At 45.2% G+C, this 24,787-nt stretch overlaps 1 protein-coding gene across 2 annotated transcripts in view; it reads left to right on the top strand.

Annotated features, from left to right (window-relative positions):
* GALNT17 (polypeptide N-acetylgalactosaminyltransferase 17) overlaps positions 1-24,787 on the top strand; it is a 594,162-nt gene that overhangs the window by 384,625 nt on the left and 184,750 nt on the right. The window lies entirely within an intron of this gene.

Genomic DNA, 24,787 nt, shown 5'->3' with positions numbered 1-24,787 from the left:
GATCACGAGGTCAGGAGATTGAGACCATCCCAGCTACCATGGTGAAACCCCGTCTCTACTAAACATACAAAAAATTAACCGGGTGTGGTGACACGGGCCCGTAGTGCTAGCTACTTCGGGGGCTGAGACAGGAGAATCACCTGAACCCAGGAGGCAGAGATTACAGTGAGCCAAGACTGCACCACTGCACTCCTTCCTGGGTGACAGAGTGAGACTCCATCTCAAAAAAATAAAATAAAATAAAATAAAATAAAATAAAATAAAATAAAATAAAATAAAATAAAATAAATGAATTAGCTGGGCATGGTGGCAGGCGTCTGTAATCCCAGCTACTCTCGAGAGGCTGAGGCAGGAGAATTGCTTGAACCTGGGATACAGAGGTTGCCATGAGCCGAGATCGCACCACTGCACCCTGGGCAACAGAGCTAGACTCCGTCTCAAAACAAAACAAAACAAAAGGTAAATAAGTGAACTAAAAGAGGGTGACAAACACCAGACAGCGAATTAGACAAGGGTAATTTGTCAAATTCGCTGTCTGCTGTTTATCGCTGTCTTTTGGTTTACTTATTTACGTATTTTACATCGTCTACTTACATATTTTACATAGTTTACTTATTTATATATTTCGCAGTTTACTGATTTACTTTTTTTCCTATTTACATATTTTGCATAGTTTACTTATTTACCTAGTTTACTTATTTACATATTTCACTTATTTACAAATTGCCTTTGTCCAATTTGCTGTCTGGTATTTTTTACTGTCTTTCAGTATACTTACTGGGCTGGGCGTGGATTTAGGGCAGTGTCAGAAAATACCCTGGGTACTGCCCTCTCCCTGTGGCCCATCAGCTCTCAATGCTATGTCCTGAACAGCTCTCAGATCTCTCTATGCCCCTCTGCCGCAGCGACTCAAGGTCATACCATTGTCATCTCTCCTCTGGGTCGCTCTGCTGTAACCTTTGAACTGGTTTGCTTTCATCCCCTCCTGACATTCTCCAGCTTATATCCCGCACTGCAATCTTAGGACTTTTGTCAAAATGCAAGTTGGATCACACCCCACACGCTGTTGTGTACACACACTACATCATGCAGTGGCCCCTTCTGGCTTTGTAGGATTAAAAGTCTGCTCTCTTCCTTGACCCACAGAACCCTGTGTGCTCTGGACTTTTCTTTCTCTTTATCCCCAGTTTGAACAGTTTCACTCCTCACTTTGTTTGCTCCCACCTCGTGACCCGCCTCCTCTTTTTCCTGCCACATCTTCCCCAGGCCACAGGACCTTTGCATGTGCTAGTCCTGCTGTTGGCATCTCGTATCTTCCCTCTTCCACCAGTGAATTACTTCTCATCCCTCAGAAATCAGCTCTCTCCCGGGGCCAGGCATAGTGGCTCACACCTGTAATTCTGATACCTTGGGTGGCTGAGGTGGGAGGATCACTTGAGGCCAAGAGTTCAAGACCAGCCTGAGCAACATAGTGAGACCCCATCTCTACAGAAAAATATAAACATTGGCTGTCTGGGGTGGCACGTACTTGTTGTCCCAGCTACTTACGAGGCTGAAGTGGGAGGATCGCATCAGCCTGGGAGTTCAGGGCTGCAGTGAGCCATGATCTTGCCACTGCACTCCAGCCTGGGTGACAGAGTGAGCTTCTGTCTCCAAAAAAGAAGTCAGCTCTCCTGGAGAACCTCCTCAGCATTCCCAAAGAGGTCAGATTACCCCATTATGTGCTCTTGGAAGGCCATGCGCTTCTCCTGCCATGTCCGGCTCCAGCGATTCTGTTGTTGATTATGTGACTATTTGCGTGTATTTTCCCCTTCAACACAAGCCCTTGGCAGGCTCTTTATAAGTGCCTGACCTCAGAGAACTTAGTGAAAAGTAGTGAGAACAGAAAGAGAAGTAACTACTTCTGCTTTTGGGGCCCCAAGCACTCAGGTCTCTGATTGTCCAACCCAACATTTCTCTTAGCTCCATAATAAGCTGCATATACACTTGAGATTCAGAAACCACAGGCCCCATTGTGTTGATCTCTCTTTCTCTGTCTCTTGGCTACAGCAAAACCAAGAATCAAAACCAAGGGAGAAGTATTTCTTTGATACACAGATTTCTTTTCCTTTGGATAAATACCCAGTAGTAGTGGCACTGTTGGGTGGTTTGGTAGTTCTGACCATTACACCTTCTATGCATGTAACAAAATATCACCAGGACTCTGTACATATTTGCAAATATTATGTATCCATAAAACTTAAATTGGAATTCACAGTTCTAAAATCAAACAGGAGGACACTAACTGGGGCATAGAAGGAATTTTTATTTTATCTTTTTTTATTTTATTTTGAGACAGAATCTCGCTCTGTCGCCCAGGCTGGAGTGCAGTGGCACAATCTCAGCTCACTGCGAGCTCCGCCTCTCGGGTTCACGCCATTCTCCTGCCTCAGCCTCCCGAGTAGCTGTGACTACAGGCGCCCGCCACCACACCCAGCTCTTTTTTTTTGCATTTTTAGTAGAGACGGGGTTTCACCGTGTTAGCCAGGATGGTCTCGATCTCCTGACCTCGTGATCCGCCCACCTCAGCCTCCCAAAGCGCTGGGATTACAGGCATGAGCCACCATGCTCAGGCCTAGGAATATTAATTTTTTTAATTTAGTTTTATGTTTTAATTGACAAATAATAATTGTATATATGTATGGGGTACATAGAGATGTTTCAGTACATGCAATATATGGTCATCAAGTCAGGGTAATTAGCATAAATATTATATCAGACATTTGTCATTTCTTTTATGTCGTACTGGCACATTCAATATGTCCCTTGTAGCTATTGGAGACTATGTATTGTTGTTCAGTGTAGTCCTCTTCCAGTGCTATAGAACACTAGAACTTACTCTTCCCATCTGTGAGGTTGGCGGCAAAGTCATTGCCAATGAAAGTAATGGCAAAACCACAATTACTTTTGCACCAACCTAATAGTTGTAATTTCAAAGGAAGGATTTTAAAAGCACATTCAGGCCAGGTGCAGAGAGGTTCACGCCTGTAATCCCAGCGTTCTGGGAGGCTGAGGTGGGCCGATCGCTTGAGGCCAGGAGTTCCAGGCCAGCCCGGACAACCAGAGTGAGACCCCATATTTACAAAACAACTAAAAATTAGCTGGGCATCGTGGTGCACACCTGTACTCCCAGCTACTTGGAAGCTGAGGCAAGAGGATCGCTGGAGCCTAGGAGGTTGAGGCTTGCAGTGAGCCATGATTACACCACAGCACTCCAGCCAGGATGACAGAGTAAAACCCTGTCTGTGAATAAATAAATAAATAAATAAAATAAAAGGCACATTCAATGCACCAAAGAGTCTACTGTTAAGCCTTCAGCCTGCTCCCTCTTTCCCTTGTCCTGACACACAGTTTTGAGCCTGAAGTTGTTTGGCAATTTATTTTTTTATACACAATGAAAATTAAATTCAGCTAAAATGAGGAAAACACTTGGTATGTATATACAATCTAGGTGATTTCTGGAGAAAACCTTGTCACAGGTCCAGAATAATTGGGAGACAGTTCTGCTGGAGCAGCTGCCTGGCAGTCACACGGGGTTCCCTTTGACCCCTTGAGTCCGAATTTTTTCGGCTGGCCTTGGCACACTAAGAAAATTAAACCTGCCTGTGTCTATAGACACCACTGGGCCCTGAACCAACGCGTTGGTTAATCTTCGAGCCGTGTTCCTTTAATGCAGCAGGAATTTGCATCTTCTGATGACCTGTTTATTACCTGTCAGGTAAAAGAGTGATCTAGAACACTGCACACTTGCGTAGAGTTGAGAAGGAGCTGGGAGGTGTCTGCATGCAGGATGAAGAAGGAGAAGGAAGCTCCTCTCTCAAATGATAAGCCTAATTGTTTTAAGCAGGAGGATTCAAGTTCCCCACGTCTCAGATCAGCATGCAGCTCACAGGCTTTGTTAAGCTTGTGTGACAGGATAATCTCCTTTGTTCAATGCCCGAGGAGGATATTTTCTGCATTATTAGACAAGTCAATGAAGATAAAACAAAATATTAAGTATTTTAAGCTGTACCAGTCCACCCTGAAGAAATTAAGCCCCCTCATTCTAATTGTGCCGAGTTTCCTTGTCGTAATGAGACGGAGGCTGAGCTGCTGGAATGAGGGGCTTCCTGTAGGCCTGCAGCCCCCCACTCATTGGAGTGAACCTCCCCTTTCCTCTGCTTAGTTTCTTTCCCTGGGGGGATTTGTAGAGCCAGAGACCTGGTCTCCAGGTGAGGCAACAAATAAACGCAACCTCCACCGTAAGCCTGTGACACTAATCAGCGTATTTTTAAAAAGATTTCCATGTCTGTTGCAATTACGTGAAGCCAGCTAATCCTGGATCCAGGCTTTGGCAACTTGGAAATATTAGAGCAATTCGGCATCCAGATTCCATCATGCAAAAATTGTGTTTGTATATGTGACACTGTATAATTTCCAATTGGCTTTTAAAAGACAGAAACCTGGATGCTGTTGGCTAAACAGTGAGAGCGTTTGCCTGCCTTTCTGGCTCCTTGGAAGCTAGAGCAGTCATGAGAAAATAGAGAAGTGAGCACAGGCAGCACCCCCGGCCCTGCCCGTAGCTGGTTAGCAGACTCTCAGTGTGTTATTGGAGCTGCTATCATTGTGGGTGCAGGAGATAATTGCAGGTCCTCCTCTGCACCAGCTCTGAGGAACCTAGGTGCTCCAAGTCCCCAGCCTTCATGCCCGGGCTATGGGGGCCAGAGGGACCCTGGAGGGCATTTTACCATCTCCCTGCTTCACTTCCCTCCAGAAAACTGTGTTCCTTCCCCAGTGACAGACTGCACATCCACGAGCTCCCTGGTTGTGAGACCGCTGGTTTTGCAGTTTGCTTGGAGTCTTTTGCTGGGTTCTGGAGCTTCAGAAGTTCCCAGGAAGGGACCCTGCACACGTTCTTGTGTGTGTGCTTGTGTGCACGTGTCTCTGTGTGTATGCGTGTGCATGCCCGTCCCCTGTGTCTGCATACAGCCTCTCACCTGTTTTCCAGTCACTTCACCATAAAAACAGTTTCCGACTTACAATTGTTTGCCTTGCGTTGGTTCGACTTACGATTTTCCCACTTTGCAAGGGTGTGAAAGCAATACACATTCAGTAGAATCCGTACTCCGAGTACCCATCCAACCGTTTCTGTTTGTCGCTTTCAAAACAGTATTCAATAAATTACATGAGATATGCAACACTTTATTTTAAAATAGTCCTGTGTTAGATGATTTTGCCCAACGGTCGGCCAATGTTAAGTGTTCTGAGCACGTGTAACATAGCCCAGGCTAAGCTGTGATGTTCTAGAGATTAAGTACAGGAAATGCGTTTTCCACTTAGGCTCTTTTCCGCTTAGGATGTGTACGGGGATGTAACCCCAAGCATAAGTGGAGGAGTGTCTGTATACTCAAGCTAACCCCTATCTCTGTTAATCCTTGTGCTCAGCCCCTGTTCTGGATATTTATAATTCACTGTCTCATTTAATCCTCACAAGTATGTTGACTGAGTGGGCATAATTATCGCTGTTATATAGCTAGGGCAACACTTGGTTTGCCTGAGCCTTAAACTTACCCGTAGTCACATAGCTCCTAAGTTTGTCACGGGAGCTAGGATTCAAACTAGAGCCTGTATCTTTTTTTGGGATGCTTCCAAAGAGCCCGAGGCTAGGATTTGGGCATGCAATTTCTTTGGGAGCTGATCCCAGAAAGCACTGTCAGCGGAAGGGAGGCAGAACATGGAAACAGAGAGATGGAGGCTTAATAATTGGGTCACTACTATGGGCAGCTGGGGTTCACTCTGCTGGAGATCCCCTGAGAAGCGGGGTGCAGCATCCTTCAACATTGCCCCAAGAGAGAAGAGGACACTGGGGGTCTTTTGCTTTTCTTAATTACCTTTATTGAGATATAATGTACACGACATGCAATTCTCCATTTAAAAGGTATAATGTTTGTTTTTTGTTTTCCTTTGCACAGGTTCTCTCTCTCTCTCTCATTCAAGCTGGGGTACAGTGGTGCAATCACAGCACACTGCAGCCTTGAACTCCTGTACTCAAGCAATCCTCCTGCCTCAGCCTCCCGAGTAGCTGGGGCTACAGTTGTGCACCACCACACCTGGCTAATGTTTTTTATTATTTTGTAGAGATGAGGTCTTGCTATGTTGCCCAGGCTAGTCTCGAACTCCTGGCCTCAAGTTATCCTCCCACTTTGGCCTCCCAATGTGTTGGGATTACAGGCATGAGCCACTGCACCTGGCCCCTGAAATGTAAAATTTAATGGCCTTTAGAATATTCACAGAACTGTGTGTCCGTCAACACAATCCATTTTAGAACATTTTCATTACCTCAGAAAGAAACCCCATACTTCTTAGCCATCATCTCTCAGCCCCTCCATCCTTCCCAGCCCTAGACAATCACTAATCTACTGCCTGTCTATAGATTTGCTGAGGTTTTTGTCCACGCAAATTTTGTCCTCCATCAGTTGGGTCATGCCTGGGTGCTAATTTCCTGCCACTACCAACCTGCCCCAGAGTGCAGACTTGTAGACCAAGGTCATAATGACTGGGAGAACACGGAATCCACCCAGACCGAGAGGCCCTGGAAGCCGAGGGCTTCAGCAGGTGTAGGGAGACCTCAGGGATGCAGGCCATGTCCTGACAGTGTCTCCTTACCAGGCGTCCTCCCTGTTCTTCTCATTCAGGGATCTCTTTTGCATCTTTCTCTTAAATTGTGTCTTGTTTTTCCTAAGCTCTGTTCATTCTATTGATTGCATCCTCGGAAGGTAGGGTATGCCTCCCTGAGCTGAGACCTGCAAGGTAAGGTTGGACCAGCTAAGGCTGGATGCAATGCATCACACCCGTAATCCTAGTACTTTGTGAGGCCGAGGCAGAAGGATCCCTTGAGGCCAGGAGTTCCAGACCAGCCTGGGCAACATAGTAAGACCCCATCTCCACAAATAATATTAATAATAAAATTAGCCAGGTATGGTGGTGCACACCTGTAGTCCCAGCTACTCAGGAGGCTGAGGCAGGAGGATCACTTGAGCCTAGGAGTTCAAGGCTGCCGTGAGCCGTGATCGTGCCACCGTACTCCACCCTGGGTGACAGAGGAAGACTCTGTCTCTAAAAAAAAGAAAGAGAGAGAAAGGGATGGACCCAGCTTAGCAGGACAGGGCCAAGCATCTCAAGCAGTGGGTTCAAATGCACAAACAGGGAAGTGGGAATGGGCTTGGATTTGGCAAGGATCAGATAGGAAACCAGGGTGCCTGGAGTGTAGATAATAGGGGGGTGAGGGGCAGAATGAGGTTAAGGGAGAGCGTGAGAGCAGCAGATCCTGCAAGCAACGCTCGTGGCCCTGGGAGATTTTATTCCAAAAGCAGTGGGAAGCCTTTTGAAGACTATCTCGCAGTGGCACAACCTGGTCTGATTTCCTGTTGAGACCTAGTCCATTTGCCTAGAACTTCATCCCTTTAGCACTGGATTCCTGCACGCCTTCTCCAGCCCACGTGGCCCTCGTCCAGCCGTTAAACTCCAGTCCCTGTCACTAGACCCCTGCTGGCCTGAGTAGCACTTTATGCAAATTAGGCAAAAGTACCCTTTTTGAAGACCCTTTCCTGCCATTTACTGGAAAACCATCATCGTAAATATATAAGTCTACCATGGTGTCCCCCTGAGTTGGGCAGTGCACAACCTCCACAACCTTAGGTGGCAGTCCTGCATATCCCCCACAACAGACATCTCTGATACTGTTGCTTGGATTGCCCAGGGGCCCCTTCTCTTGTCATATATCCCAGAGTTGTGCTTCTGTTAGACTTTTCTGGTAGTAACTGCCATGTACAATAGTACTCTTAGGAATGTGTCCATAGACGTGTCACATCTGCTAGGATGAAGAGGAATTTTTCCTTTTATCTGCAGTTAAGTCTCAACACGAACCCTATGTCAGTGTACTAATTTGGGTTCCAGCATTTTTTATTTTATTTTATTTTATTTATTTATTGTTTTTGAGACAGAGTTTCACTCTTGTGAACCCAGGCTGTAGTGCAGTGGTGCAATTTTGACTCACTGCAACGTCCTCCTCCCAGGTTTAAGCGATTCTCCTGCCTCAGCCTCCCACGTAGCAGGGACTACAGGTGTGCGCCACCATGCCCAGCTAATTTTGTATTTTTAGTAGCGACAGGGTTTCACCTTGTTGCCCAGGCTGGTCTCGAACTCCTGACCTCAAGTGATCCACCCGCTTCACTCCTCCCAAGGTGCTGGGATTACAGGCGTGAGCCACTGTGCCCGGCCCTGGGTTGCAGCCTTCTAACATCATGGGTTGGCCTTCTTTGCTGTCTGTGTCATAACACGTGACAGTGAGAGGTAGCCCAGGGTAGCTGTTCTTCTGTCTGGGTGGACATGCCCTGACTTCCAGCTCCTTAAGAAAGCCTAGCTGTCTCTGACTCATAAAAGACCTCCAGGTTTTCCACTAGCCTTCTGGGTAGATGTTCTTTGAAAAACTGCTTCAGTCAGCTTGGGCCATGAGCAAAAATGTTCAGGAGGGCAACATTGCTTCTCAGCTCTTTCTGTTTCTCTGCTCTGAGGCCCCTTCAGAGATGAATGTGAGAGACCATTGAGGCTGGGGATATTTTTCAGGGCTCTCTGGCCCACCCCCTGGGAAGTGGCCCACTTTGGCTGTGCCCCAGTTATTCTGGTAATGAACTGTGCCCAGGTACTGCTCTAGGCGTTGTTCCCTCTCTCTGTTCTGACAACCAGGCACAAACTTGGCTCCTTGTACGCAGGGGGAAGGCAGTGGTGGAGGGGGAAGAATGAGGAGAATCAGGCCTGAGGCCCAGGTCGGCTGTCAAGGAAAATATTTCATGATTGTCAAATGGGCCAAGATTCCTTTAGCTCCAACCTGGCCTCCTCTTTTTTTGAGCACTGAAATTTCCCAAAATGGCAAATGGAAACTGAAACACTACATTAAGTAGCATTTCTGTGCAATTAAAACATATTAAAATGGCAATTAAGTTTCACAAACAGCCTTTTCTGTGTTCTCGGGTTGATTAAGCTGTTTGTGTTGTTTTTCAGGGATGGTTGTTGTAACTAAAGGCTGAGCTGTCTTTTATGGATTGGACCGTTCCCTAGGAGCCAAGGAACCCTGAATTCCAACTTTTATTCCTCTCTTGGCAATTTCACTTTATTTTCATTTCCAGCTCTTTATTATGGAAAATTTATACATATACGAAAGTAGAGAGAAAAATATAACAAACCTCCCTGCACCCAGCTTGAATGATTAACAACTCAATCTTCCCTTGTTTTTCTTGTTTGTTTGTTTTTGTTTTTGTTTTGGTTTTTTTGAGACTGAGTCTTGCTCTGTCGTCCAGACTGGAGTGCAGTGGCACCATCTTGGCTCACTGCAACCTCCACCTCCCTGGTTCCAACGATTTTCCTGCCTCAGCCTCCCGAGTAGCTGGGTTTACAGGCATGCACCACCACGCTTGGTGAATTTTTGTATTTTTAGTAGAGACAGGGTTTCACCATGTTGGCCAGGCTGGTCTCGAACTCCTGACCTCAAGTGATTTGCCCATTTCGGCCTCCCAAAGTGCTGAGACTTTGGGAGAGACAGGTGTGAGCCACTGCTCCCGGCCCCTTGGCTATTTTTTTCTTTTTAATCCTTTAAGGTATTAGTTAACTTTTCCTAGGGGAAAAAACACGTAGGAAAATTTAGTAAGAGAAATTGACATGGAAGAAAGGCTGCTGTATCCTGGGACTGTGGGTTCACTGATGACTGAGACAGATGGCACTGCCGCTCTGTAAGGTCTGGTTGGGAAAACAGATGAGTCAATTACAGGAGTTCACAGTGGAGGGCTGGGTATGGTGGCTTATGCCTGTCATCCCAGCACTTTGTGAGGCCAAGGCAGGAGGATCATTTGAGGCCAGGAGTTTGAGACAAGCCTGGGCAATACAGCAAGACTGTCTCTACAAAAACAAAATTTAAAAATTTAGCTGGGCATGGTGGCATGTACCTGTAGTCCTAGCAATTCAGGAGGCCAAAGCAGGAGGATCGCTTGAGCCCAGGAGGTCGAGGATGCAGTGAGCTATGATCATGCTACCACACTGCAGCCTGAGTGACAGAGCAAAACCCTGTCTCAAAAAACAACACCAACAACAAAAAACTGCACGATGGGGTAAGTGATATTCCTCTAAGAGGCATTATGGGAGCACATGGGGACGGACCTGAGCCCAGCTGGGAATGATCAATGATGGCATTGTGGTCTAACCTGACCCAAAGAGGTAGACGCTAACCCAGTGAAAGGTAGGAAACTGTTGAGCTCATAAACAGTGAAGGGTGGAGGGCCCTTTTTGGGGCCTGGGGTACTGCTGTCCCCAGTGCCTTCCTTGAGATGTAGGCACTGAGTCCTGATGGATCTACTATTGTAAATCTCTACCATCTGTCTTCTCTTCTCCCGCCCATCCTCATCCAGTGCCCATCTCATCATCCATCTCTTTTGGTAAAAATCTCCTAATTGGCCCCATGACCTCCGTGCGTGTCCAGCCTGTCACTGGAAATCGAGCTTATCTTTCTGAAATGTGTTCTAATCTAATGCCTTGCTCAGCCTGGCTCTGTCTCTAATGGCTTCCTTTCTCTAAAGTATACATTCGAACTTCTTGGTTTGCAGTTGCCAGAATTACTGTCTTGCTTTGCTCAGTTTCAGTTGGACAGTGAGACTTCCCTCACCAGAGCCTGATCACCTCATATGGTTTGGCTGTGTCCCCACCCACATCTCATCTTGAATTGTAGCTCCCATAATTCCCACATGTTGTGGGAGGGACCCAGTGGGAGATAAGTGAATCATGGAGGCAGTTTCTCCCATACTGTTCTCGTGATAGTGTGTAAGTCTCATGAGATCTGATGGTTTGATAAGGGGTTTCCCCTTTTGCTTGGCTTTCATTCTCTCTTGCCTCCTGCCGTGTAAGATGTGCCTTTGCTCCTCCTTTGCTTTTTGCCATGATTGTGAGGCCGCCCCAGCCATGTGGAACTGTGAGTTCATTAAACCTCTTTTTCTTTATATATTACCCAGTTTTGGGTATGTCCTTATAGCTGTGTGAGAACAGACTAATACACCACTCCATGATTGGTTCGCAAAGGATACAAAGAGACAGAAATGCCTTAGGAGCTGGGGAGAGGCTAGGGTTGGCTTTGCATTTATGGGACTACACATCTCCCTCTGCCCTGAGTCCACTGGGCTGTGCATCTGCCAGGAGATCCCTGCTAGCAGAGTGCAGCTGGAGGGGGATAGAGGGGACAGCCCTGCGTCTACACTACAAGTCTTGTACTGAAGCTTCTTAATTATGTAACAAACTACATCACCTAAGTTTCTCTCTGTCTTTCACTTTCTCCTGAGTGGGCTTCATGGTCAAGAAAGGACTTCATCAGATGTGGTGATAGTGCCTTTTGAGGTTGGGCTTCTAAGAAACACTCCCTGAGATTCTGATAAGACCCTGGATAGCACCCCCACTCCCTACTTATGGATACAGGCCCTCTTTAAATTGGCTCATCTTTTTTTAAATCTCTGTTCCTTTCCCCATGGGGAGAGGAGAGCTATCACCTTCCTCATTCAGATAATTGAGGAATTTAGTGCTTGCTCACGTAAACCAAAAAGTGTCTGAGACGCGTCTCAATCGATTTAGAGGTTTATTTTGCCAGGGGTGAGAACGCACCTGGATAAAAAGAGATAAAAATTACAGTAGGATCTGAGACCTGTGCTTTTTCTAAAGAGGGTTTTGAGGACTTCAATATTTGAAAGGGAAACAGTGGCAGGATGAGAAGGAGGAAAGAGAAAGAAAGTGAAGGTAGGTAGTGAGATAAGTAGCCACTTTCTCATGAGGCTTTCATTAGCACTCACTGGATCCACGTGTTGAAAATGAAAGGCGGGCGGGGATAGAGGAAAAGTAGATTATGCATTTATCTTGCAATCAGTCAACTGCATTTTACATAAGATAAACATACGGTAGAGGAAGAAGTCAAATATGCATTTGACTCTTGGTGGACAGAGGGATGATTTCTAGTCTTGTCTTTCTCCAGAACCTGTAAAGGTAAGCTTTTAATTTATGTTGTCAGGGTGAAGGAGGCCATTTGGGGAGATATGTAACCTTCTATCTTGCAGCTTTCTGTTTAGGAAAAAAAAGAGAGGGGGCAGTTTTTGCATTATTCACTCCCCAAGCTTAACTTTCCCCTTTGGCATAGTTACTTTGGGGTCCTGAGACTTTATTTTCCTTCCCACTCAGAATCTACCATGATTAGTAGCAGACAAAGATTAGGACTTGAGTCACACTTTTTCAGAGGAGTGGTGGAGCAGCCCTTGGTATGTGATGATGGGATCGGCAGTAGAACCCCTTAATTCCAGAGCTGGAGTGGAGAAGTTGATTGCAGTACACCTGGACATCTAAGGGGTAGAGAAAAGCACTTCTATACTTTCTCTCCTGCCTCCCGGGTAGGTTGCTGTAGCTCTTAGGGTCTACTTCAGAATGCAGGTGGGGTGTAGGTACACATCTTGTGCTCTGCAGGTCTATAGGGTTCCTTGAAGAAAATAGGAACTTGCAGGAGTGACTTGAGTGACTTGAGTGACTTGAGATCAACCCAAGGGCTGGACAGAGGTACTTTTTTTCCAGAGCAGCCCTGCCTGCCAACCTGTGCCATGGATGGTCTCCATTTCTTCCCATTCTGCCCATGCTTCCTGTCACCTGGAGCAGCATCGCTGCTCTAACTCAAGATTCCTACTTCCAAGAGAACTATTTTTATCCTTTGTGGCTGAACTTCCTGTGTTTTACCTACCAAGAAAACAATTACAGCCTCCCAGGGTCATGCTTGGTTTCTCTGCACTCAGAGCACACAGCACCCTCAGTGGAATCTCCTGAGCCACCTGGGATAAATGTCATACTGGCCAACATTTATATTGTATTTCTTGTTGTCATTGCTCAGAGCTTGAAGTCACCCCAGAGGCTCCTTTACAGTAATGTAGGGATGTCAAAGTTCTTATGTCTTAGCTCAAGCGACCATAACAAAAATACCATGGACTAGGCAGCTTAAACAACAGACATTTATTTCTCGCAGTTCTGAAGCTGGGACGTTCAAGGTCAGGGCATCAGCATGGTCAGTTTCTGATGGGGGCTCTCTTCCTGGTTTGCAGACAGCCACCTTCTGGCTGTGTCCTCACATGGTGGGAAGAGAGAGGGCTCCAATCTTTTCTTCTTATAGGATACTAATTTCATCATGGGGGCTCCACTCACATCACCACTTTGAAACCTAATCACCTCCCAAAGTCCTGACCTGCTACTACCATTATACTGGGGGGTAGCACTTCAATATAGGAATTTTGGAGCACACAAGCAATCACTCCGTAACATCCTTGGGAGAGGACCAGTGTTTCCCCTGCTGTTTTAGCCCACCTTACCTTGATTTTACTGTGTAGCTTTTTATATATATATATAGGAATGACTGAACTTTGGAGTGTCTTTGTAGCCAGCATTTTTTGAATTTAATTTTCAGTCATATTGGTGGTTGCTTTTCTTACTAGATTAGACATCACTGCTATATAAGACTTCAAGAGGGATATAGGATAATGGAGTTCAAGCATTTAATAAAAAATATTCACTGACTGTCAACTCCTTGCCCCAGGGGCTGTTCTAGGTTTAGAGAAATTGGTGGTGATCAATACAGGGAATAACCTTTTTTCCATGGCATTTACACACTACAGTAGGGAGACAGACATGGAAGCATCTCATTCCCAAGTAAACAAAAACAGAAAACCTGAGCCTGTGATGTAAATTATGCAGAAAGTTGGATATGGTGTCATAAGTGTGACACATGGGGACCACTGCAGGTGCGAATGACAGGAACGATGAGCTGTGGGGAACAGGTTTGGGTGACGAATTCTTATCTCAGAGGGAGCAGCTCATGAAAGGCCCCTGGGGGAGACAGCATGTGTCCCTGGTCTGGAAACTAGATGCCATCCAGGGAGACTGGAGCCAGTGAGAGGAGAAGAGAAAGAGGACAGGGCCAGGGCATGCATTCCTTCCTTGCCAGGACGTGGAAGCAGCATCTTATTCTTAGCTCAAGGGAGAAGCCTTTAGAGGGTTTTAAGCAGGGGCGTGACATGATCTGATCTAATTTATAAAAATAGAAATACCGTGTGAGAATGCTCATCAGTAATTTCTACCTCAGGCGTCTTCTTTCTTATTTTCTACTGGGTCTGTACATTTCCTGTTTCCCTTGGTTTCTAAAGAAGACAATTACCTTCATATCATCATTTCTACTTGTTCTTTCCTTTGGGATCCAAGATCTAATCTGGAAATTGTTTTCCCCAAGGAACTCTGGATGGCTGATGTACCATCACTTCAAGCCATCAGTATGTGCCGTGCTTTGACTGTGGTGTTTCTCAGAGTCCTGGATAAACTGTGCTATTTAACTAGGATACCATTAATCATGCGAGAGACACAAGTCCAGCAGCAGTTAGTAAAATCAGTATGGCTTGAGATTGTGAGTTCCAAAATGTCTCCTCACTTAGTGAGTCACTAGGAAACTTCAGAATAGCCATATAGATATTAAAGCAGCTTTCTCTAAACAGGATTTGGATATACTCCCACATTTCTCCTTGGGCGGAGGGAGAAAGGATAGATGTTCTGAACAACACATATTTTTAAAAACCCACTGCCAGGCAAGATTAAAACCTTTGCCTGGAAGGGAGTCGGAAGAAACTCTGGGTTCCAGTAAATAGTCTCATGCCTATTTTTCCCAGTCTCTTGCTTGGATTAGGTAAAGGATTTAATCAAAAGAATGGGCAATTAATTTCTCCCTTCTCACATTCATTCGTTTTGTAACCACACATTCTGCCAGCTGTCCTGGAAGGCAGTGAGAGGTGAAAGACATCATTTCTTCCTTCCAGAAAGCCACAGGATTCGTCAGTGTCATGGCTGAGGATTATTTAGGCATCTTTCTGTTTTCCAAGTTAATGTGTTACCCTCAAGCTTGGGCGGTTTCAGGGCGGAAAAGAACAGGTGAGACCAGGTGCAAGTCCAGCTAGCTCAGGGACTGTGACAAGGAGAGAAGTGTGATCTGGAACTGGGCTCAGCAGTGTTCCAAGTAGGCTGTGTAACTACCAGATAAACGCAGGGATGCAGGATTTGAGAGGGGTGGGGAGGAGAGAGAGAGAGCAGAAAGGAGTGGGGTCCATTATCTTGTAGAAGTCAGCAGCAATATTCATTAATTTATCCAGTCATTCATTTATCAAACACTTACTTCTATCAAACTGTAATCTCTCTTCAGTCCTTTCATCTACACCACAAGTGTCATTTCCTTTGCCTTACTAGTTACTAAATTCTGTGTGTCTGTCACTTCCACCAGTCTCTGAGCTCTATTGAATTTTTCCTCTAGAATTTTTTTTTGTTTTGTTTTTTGAGACGCAGTCTTGTTCTGTTGCCCAGGCTGGAGTGTGGTGGCATGATCTCCGCTCACTGCAACCTCCACCTCCCAGGTTCAAGCGATTCTCGTGCCTCAGCCTCCCAAGTAGCTGGGACTACAGGTGCGCACCACCCTGCCCAGCTAATTTTTGTGTTTTTAGTAGAGACAGGGTTTTACCATATTGGCCAGGCTGGTCTCAAACTCCTGACCTCAGATGACCTGCCTGCCTCAGCCTCCCAAAGTGCTGGGATTGCAGGTGTGAGCCACCATGCCCAGGTTAGAATTTTAAGTTAGAATCTTGCCCTCCCTTTTTGTGTCCAGTCTGTATTGCACCTAGAAGGCATTCAGTCCATTATTGTTTTAATAATTGTGATCGTTAGTGTAGCTGTTCAATAAATTGAATGAATGAAGTTAATTCAGGATATATGAAAATATCTCCAATAAAATAATAAAAGAAAGAAGGTCTAAAGATGGTTCAGCATGATATATTAAAATCTTGCAGAAAAACCATTATACTGATTACTTACTATGTGCTGAGCTTCATAGAGGCTCTGAGAAACCAGCAAGAGGCAGTCCCAGCCCTCAAAGAGCTCAGTCTATGAGGGAGACCTCCATACAGATAGGTGATTGTAACATAGTGGGTTAGAATAGCCCAGCGTGTGCACAGGGTCTCACGGGGGTCTAGAGTTGGAGACTTCTGATCTTTCATGGGCTTTCCAAGGATGCCTCCTATATAAAACGTGCTAGAATTCTATGTTAAAAAGGTGGGCTCATGCCTGTAATTCCAGCACTTTAAGAGGCCGAGGTGAGCGGATCACCTGAGGTCAGGAGTTTGAGACTAGCCTGGCCAACATGGTGAAACCCTGTCTCTACTGAAAACACAAAATTAGCTGGGTGTGGTGGTGCAGACCTGTAATCCCAGCTACTCGGGAGGTGGAGGCAGGCGAATCGCTTGAACCCAGGAGGCAGAGGTTGTAGTGAGCTGAGATCGCGCCACTGCACTCCAGCCTGGGCGAGAGTGAGACTTGTCAATAAAACAAAAGAGAGAGAGAGAGAGGAGAGAGAGAGAGAGAGAGAGAGAGAAGGAGAGAAGAGAAAGAGAGGAAAGACAGAAGGAAAGAAAAGAAAGAAAGGAAAAGAAAGGAAAAAGAAGGTGGAATGAGACCAGCATGGGCAGGCAAAGGAGGTAGGAAGCTGCATGGTGTATGTGGAGGCTGGAAAACATACTTGCTTGGATGATGGGAAAGGCAGTAGATGGAGGGGCCACGCTGCCTGGCCCTGGAATCCTGGCGAACTCTTTATTCTCCATCAGTGTGGTCCTTGGAAAGATTACTAGGCTTGAGGTGGGAGGGCAGGTGGGTTTAGGAGGTGGGAGCAAGCATATGGCAGGAGGGGATGGGGCCACGGGATGCATAGACCCAGCAAAAGCAGTGTCAGGAAGAGAGACTAGGAGAAGAGGAACACGAGTAACTAGGGGCTAAACTTGGCTTGAGTTTTTTTGAGTGGCAGACGATGTCACTCCTTTCTGATTCACCTGCAGTAGAATCTGATAAGGGGTCAGTTTAGTCTTCAGACACTGTCAGAAGTGCAAAGCTGATCTCCAGGTAGGCGAGGGAGGAGAATGAAAGCTGCCCATGGAAGATGGCTGAGGGTCCTGGGAGCCACAGAAAATTCTAGATGTGTGTGCCATGCATTTTCATTGAATAAGTGTATGCACATGCACGTATGTGTGGTATTGGATGCTGCAATTCCAGCTTGTCATGCACACTTCTTTGTAGCTCAGAAGGGCTAAGGCATGGATGCTCACATAGATCCCATATCTTATTTTTTTTTCCCCCAAATCAGGTTCTAGGGCTGTGTGCTGGTGAGTTAGGCCAAGACTAGGCTTAGAATATCTGTCCACAGGTGGACAGAGCAGCCAGGTCTGCCCAATATAAAGGCCACCTTCCCTTTGACCACCTCCTTTCCCAGCAGGAAGAGGCCCTTTCCTTCATCTGCCATTCATGTTCATCTGTCCTGGACCACAAAAGATTTGCAGAACCTGCCTGGAGACACATCTTTGTATTAACTATTGCTATTCACACCTTCTCTGTGGAAGGGCTTGGAGCCCCCTTGTGCTGACATGGCAGGCTTTCTGCCTCCCGCGGGTAAGGACTGCAGTGAAATCAGATCACTGTGGCTGAACGCAGTTCTGAGCCAGCCGTCAACTTACATTTCTCAGGTCTGTTTTTGCTTCCTGGCCTTCTCAGGCCCAGGCCCTGAGCCCAGTGGGTTTCACCATGCTGGGTTGCTCAGAAAAAATGGTTTCTTCCTGACGCTTTTGGTGGCAGATTGAATATCATCAATCATGCCGCAAGAAGGAAACCCAGATTCCCAGCTGATGGCATTGTTGTGTTTATGACACATCTGAAACAGTAACAGATGGTCTGTATTAAAAGTGTAACTGTTGAGTGAGTGCTTTCATAATCATAGAGATTATTTTTTATTCCCCTAAAGTTTTGTTTCTAGGAGTCACAGAACATTAGATCATAAGGGCCCCTGGAAAGCTTCTTATCCAAATGTCTCATTTTTACAAACAAACAAACAAAAAAAATCAAAGTACAGTGAGATTAAGGGATTTGCCAAGGTCATTGAGGTAATTAGTGATGAGGCCAAGAACAAAACCCAGGCCCCTGACGTTCCGTCTAATGCTCTTTGTGGAATACTGTGGAGCCTGCGGATCCAGACTTTGTCTTCTCTTGGAGAAGAAAGCAGACCATGCTGCAAACACACAGGGTTTCTGTGAGTTCCTTGGCATGGTGTAAATGTTGGATGCAGAGAGTCCTCAAACCCTCTTGAGCATGGTTGGCCCTTCCTGAGAAAATGCAGGAAATGGAGGTTTTTATTCTCAGGGCTTCTGTTGGTGCGGACAGACTGTATTACTCCATTTGAATGCTGCTGATAAAGACATACTGGAGACTAGGCAATTTACAAAAGAAAGAGGTTTGATCGGACTTACAGTTCCACGTGGCTGGGGAAGCCTCACAATCATGGTGGAAGGCAAGGAGGAGCAAGTCATGTTGTACATGGATGGCAACAGGCAAAGAGAGAATGAATGCCAAGCGAAACAGGTTTCCCCTTATCAAACCATCAGATCTTGTGAGACTTATTCGCTACCATGAAAACAGTACAGGAAAGACCCTCCCCCATAATTCAGTCATCTCCCACTGGGTCCCTCCCACAACATGTGGGAATTATGGGAGCTACAAGATGAGATTTGGGTGGGGACATAGAGCCAAACCACATCACAGACCACATCCACCAGCCCTGCAATGCAAGGCTTGGTTTTCAGGCCAGTGAGGTGGCAGCAGAGACTGGATCTCTTCTCTGATGGGATCTATTTTCACCTGGGCTCATTTCTTGATTCACCTGGGGATGTTTGGATCAGTAGGAATAAACCATCTAAGCCAGTGGTTCTCAAAATATGCTTCCTGAACCACAGCAGAAGCATCCCCTGGGAACTTCTTAGAAATGCAGATGCTTAGTTGGGTGTAGGAGCTCATGCCTACCATCCCAGGACGTTGAGAGGTGGAGACAGGAGGATCACTAGAGCCCGGGAGTTCAAGACCATCCTGGGCAATACAGTGAGACCTCGTCTTTATGGCAAATAAAAAGTTAATACTTAGCCAAACTGGTGGCACACACCCGTAGTCCCACACAATTCTGTGAACATTCTAAAAGCCATTACATTTTACATTTTAGGAGCCAGGTGCAGTGGCTCATACCTGTAATCCCAACATTTTGGGAGGCCAAGGTGGGAGGATCCGTTGAGGCCGAGAGTTTGAGACCAGCCTGGGCAATATAGCAAGACACCATCTCTACAAAATAATTTTGAAAAATTTAGCCAGGCATGGTGGCACACACCTGTAGCCCCAGCTACTCAGAAAGCTGAGGTGGGAGGATTGCTTGAACCCAGGAGGCAGAGGCTGTGGTGAGCCGAGACTGTGCCAATGCACTCCAGCGTGGGCAACAGAGCAAGACCCTGTCTCAAAAAAGGAAATGAAAAGAAAAAGAAATGCAGATTCTTGGCCAGGCACAGTGAGTGGCTCTGCCTGCAATCCCAGCCGTTTGGGAGGCTGAGGCTGGCAGATAACTTGAGGCCAGGAGTTTGAGATTGGCCTGGACACCATAACAAGACCATGTCTCCACAAAAACTTTAAAAATTAGTGGGGTATGGTGGCCCCTGCTATTTAGGAAGCTGAAGGAGGAGGATCTCTTGAACTCAGGAGTTCAAGGCTGCAGTGAGCTATGATTGTGCTGCTGCACTCCAGCCTTGGCAACAGAGCAAGAGCCTGTCTCAAAAATAAACAAATAAATAAATAATAAAGAAAAGAAAGAAATACACATCCTCAGCCCCCAGATTAAGAAACTCTGGGCTGGGCGCTGTGGCTCATGCCTGTAATCCCAGCACTTTAGAAGGCCGAGGTGGACACATCACGAGGTCAGGAGATCGAGACCATCCTGGCCAACATGGTGAAACCCTGTCTTTACTAAAAATTCAAAAACTAGCTGAATGTGGTGGCACAATCCTGTAATTCCAGCTACTCAGGAGACTGAGATAGGAGAATCGCTTGAACCCGGGAGTCGGAGGTTGCAGTGAGCTGAGATCACACCACTGCGCTTCAGCCTGGCCACAGAGCGAGACTCCGTCTCAAAGAAAAAAGAAAGAAACTCTGGAAGTAAGGCCAAGTTGTTTAATAGTTTTAGTTCTATTACTATTAACTAAACTTAATAGTTTAAGTTCTATTACTTTTTTGTGTGCCTGTTTTCCCAAGTTCCCCAGTTGGTTCTGATGCTACTCAAGTTGGAAAACCAGTGATCTAAACTGTCCCCAGTACATCGGACTCTGACAAAACTCTACCCAAAGCCTACACATGACCTCGGTCTTAAACTGGTTGAATAGATGGCCACGGTATGCCAGAAGCATTCCTTAAAACATTTGGAAATTGTCCTTGAAGAAGGATGTTCAAGAAAGTGAAGTCACTGTTCTTGAGAGTATAACTTTTCTGTGCTAGTTTTAGAAAAAGTGGTGAGAATGACTTACTGTAGGTCTCTGATTTTTATAGGTGTAGCAAGCGCTGAATTTCATCTTCCTGAAATTAACATGGCCTTATTTTCTTGGTGTTTGCTTTTGCCCATCTTTTTAACCTTTTGGTGTCATTTTGATTTGAGTGTGTTGCTTGTAAGAAGTATGTGGATGGATTTTGTTTTTAAACTCAGTTTTAGAGTCTTTACATTGTATGTAGTGCCAGAAGCCTGAACTGTGTTCATTGTCAGAGCTAATACCACTGTCCTCATCTCCTGTCCTAGTTTATATCTCTTATTTGCATACTTCCTTGCCCCTTGTTTTCTTTTTCTCTGATACATGTTTTATTGATTTTTATCTTCTCTGGTGATTTGGAAAAGATACACTTTATTAGGTGCAAAAGTGACTGTGGCTTTTACTATTAAAAGTCATGGCAAAACTGCAATTACTTTTGCACAAACTTAATAGTTTTAGTTCTGCTACTTTTGTGTTTGTGTGGTTGGTTTGTTTGTTTGTTTGTTTGTTTTTGAGATAGAGTCTTGCTTTGTCTCCCAGGCTGGAGAGTGCACTGGTGTGATCTCTGCTCACTATAGCCTCCGCCTCCTGCGTTCAAGTGATTCTTCTGCCTCAGCCTCCCGAATAGCTGGAACTATGGGCTGTACAGGCCCACCACCATGCCCGGCTAATTTTTTTCTTTTTGCATTTTTAGTAGAGACAGGGTTTCCCCATGTTAGCCAAGATGGTCTCCATCTCCTGAGCTCATGACCCGCCCACCTCAGCCTCCCAAAGTACTGGGATTGCCAGTGTGAGCCACCACGCCCAGCCAACTGTTCTTGTAATGAATAAGTCTCATGAGATCTGATGGTTTTATGAGGGGTTTCCCCTTTCATTTAGTTCTCATTCTCTCTTTTGTCTGCCACCATGTAAGATGTGCCTTTTGCCTTCTGCCATGATCATTAGGTCTCCCCAGTCATGTGCAGCTGTGAGTCCATTAAACATCTTTTTTTTTTTTTATTAAATTACTAAAATTATCCAGTCTTGAGTATGTCTGTCTGTCTTTCTTTCTTTCTTTCTTTCTTTCTTTCTTTCTTTCTTTCTCTTTCTTTCTTTCTTTCTTCTTTCTTTCTTTCTTTCTTTCTCTCTCTCTCTCTCTCTCTTTCTTTCTTTCTTTCTTTGTTTTTCTTTTCTTTCTTTCTTTCTCTTTCTTTCTGATGGTGTCTTGCTCTATTACCCAGACTGGAGTGCAGTGGCATAATCTTGGTTCACTGCAGCCTCCACCTTCCAGGTTCAAGTGATTCTCCTGCCTCAGCCTCCTGACTGCTTGGGACTACAGGTGTGCACCACCACACCCACTTAATTTTTGTATTTTTAGTAGAGACAGGATTTTGCCATGTTGGCCAGGCTGGTCTTGAACTCCTGACCTCAAGTGATCCACCTTCCTCAGCCTCCCAAAGTGCTGAGATTACAGGTGCCAGCCACCACACCCAGCCTCGAGTACGTCATTATCAGCAGTGAAAACAGACTGATGCACATACCTATAATTATTATTAGACTTAACTGCTTAGAGGTTTTTAGTGCCAGCCACAAGTTCTTTTAGTCAAAAATGTTCTCACTTATCCTTCTTAATTTTCATTCTTGGTAGGATGTTAGACTTTTTTCCTGGAAGAGAGTTGATGTGACTGCCGCTTACGCACAGGACCAGGAATAGTAACAGTACCTAGGCTATTTCCATTTCCTTTGCTCTGTCAAAAACCAATTTCTTTTCCAGAATCCACAGCCAATTCCTCACAGAGTGGTTGAGCCTAGTCGCAAAATCAGACAAGACTTCTCATACTGAAATGCAAAATATATTCTTTTGCAAAACAGCACCGTCCCATGCTCTCTGCATTTCCAGACACCAGTCTGTTTCTATGACTCTACTGACATGGTTACATGGAATTTTTTTTTTTTTTTTTTGAGACAGAGTCTTACTCTGTCGCTCAGGCTGCAGTGCAGTGACACAATCTTGGCGTGCTTCAATCTCTGCCTCCTGGGTTCAAGCAATTCTCCTGTCTTAGCCTCCCAAGTAGCTGGAATTACACACCTGACTGATTTTTGTATTTTTAGTAGAGACAGGGTTTCACCATGTTAGCCAGTCTAGTCTTGAACTCCTATGTGATCCACCTGCCTTGGCCTCCTGAAGTGTTGGGATTACAGACGTGAGCCACTGCACCTGGCCAGTTACATGTGATTTAAATCCCCTCCCTGACTGCCAGTGCCCAGATACAGCCTCAGCCCCTCTCAGTGCCAACTCCTCCAGGAAGTCCACTTTCATTTCTATGGAGCTGTAATCTCTCCACAGTCCATTCGTCTGCATCACAACTATCATTTCCTTTGCCTTACTAGTTACTAAATTCTGTATCTCTATCACTTTTACTGGAATCTGAGCTCTCTTGGGTTCTTTTTTAGAATTTTAAGTTAGAATCTTGTCCTCTCTCTGTGTCCAGTCTGTATTCCATCTAGTAGGCATTCAGTGTATTTTTGTTTTAATAATTGTGATTTTGGTGTAGCTATTCAATAAAATGAATGAAGTTACTTCAGGATATATGAAAACATCACCCATGAAATAATGAAAGAGAAAGTTCTACAGATAGTTCAGCATGATACATAAAAATCATGTAGAAAAACCATTGTATACTGGCCATTAGGCAATACAAATTCATAGAAGAGAAAAATGAGGACAAAGTCATTGCATAACGCTGCTATTTAAATGTGAAGAACGCAGTTTTCCCCCGATTATGTGAGATCAGTCCTCTGAGAATGTCATTAAGGTTTCTGATATGTAATTGAAAGGAGCCCTGAGCCTAGAGATTCCAAGTCCTGAACTGCATTTCTCCTCATTTCTGGCCTGATTATCATCCTATCCTCTGAAGGCTGGCACGGAAGGCTCACTTTACTCTCGACTTCAAGACTTGTGTAAACTTTTAACTGTCTTTTCTCACTGTGCTCATTTCAGAGTTGGTTTGTTAATAAATATTTGCCATCTGTAGCAAATCTTAAAATGTACCAAAATCTTAAAATGTCTGCAGTAAAAAGCAAGACAAGAAACTTGGCAGTTCCTAAGAAGAGACCTTTGTTTTATACTTAAATACTGGCACGTGTGTGTATGCACACGCATGCATGCATGTACACACCCACATAGCACACACACATATACACACCATCCACACACTGCATTCTGTCATACACACATACCCTGCACACTTGCACTCGCTTCACTACAATCCTTCCGTATTTATCTATCTTTTCTCTACTTTGGAAATATAACTTGCACCAAGGTTTTTTTTTAACCAAAATTCCCTCCGGTTTTGGCCAAGTTATCAAGGCTGTTGTGTCAACCCAAAGGGTCTCGACAAGCAAGCTACAAAATAGCTTGAAAATTAGCCATTCCAGGACAGGGAGCTTGCACTTTGCAATCTGTGGTCCAGAATTATCGAACACCTTTGGGTTTTGTTGTTGCGCTTTTTGATATCATCTTCTTTTGTTACTATCTAAAAAGCAGATAAAATGGGCTGGGAATTCCCTTGTTTTCACATCAGTTTTCTTGGCTAGAAGGCTTTTAGACCAACATAGCACACCTGCATCTCTGACTGTATGTTCCAGTGTGGTGGTCTGTGGGCTGCTCCCATCTGGGAGTCTGCCGTTAGATACGGCCAGGGCTCCAATTTTGTCTCACATCACCAACAGCAAAATTGAGATGACTACATTTGCTCCACTATGTGGCATAACCAGTGACCCCAAATCATGGTGGCTTCCCCAGCATAAGGTCATGGTTGCCTATGTTCTATGTCATCTACAGGCTACAGACAACATCTTGAGGCGGTAGGCTGTCTGCTCCATGTGTCTTCTCATCCTGGGACCCAAGCCAAAGAGTAGTACCTGTGGGGTCCATGCTGAGGTCTTAGGGAAAGGGCAGGAGTAATTAGAGCCAAACCACAAAAGTGTGCTTGAAGATCTTGTTTGAATGTGGTCTACATCACATTCATCATATCCAGTTGGCCCGTGAAAGTTACATGACCAAAATGTGTGCACCAAAATCTCAGAAATTCACCGCTAAAAGAACTTATCCATGTAACTACAAACCATTTCTCAAAAATGATTGAAATAAAATAAAAACAGAGTAAGCTTAGAGAGAAGATAAATAAAACATTTTACAGTGGTTAAAAAAATTTTTTAAAAGTTGATCAGGTGTGGTGGCTCATGTCTGTAATCCCAGCACTTTGGGAGGCTGA

The sequence above is a fragment of the Chlorocebus sabaeus genome, chromosome 28 (genome assembly GCF_047675955.1).
Source record: "Chlorocebus sabaeus isolate Y175 chromosome 28, mChlSab1.0.hap1, whole genome shotgun sequence".
Lineage (NCBI taxonomy): Eukaryota > Metazoa > Chordata > Mammalia > Primates > Cercopithecidae > Chlorocebus > Chlorocebus sabaeus.
Note: the sequence above shows the minus strand (reverse complement) of the source record. Positions and strands in the feature narration are given on the sequence as shown.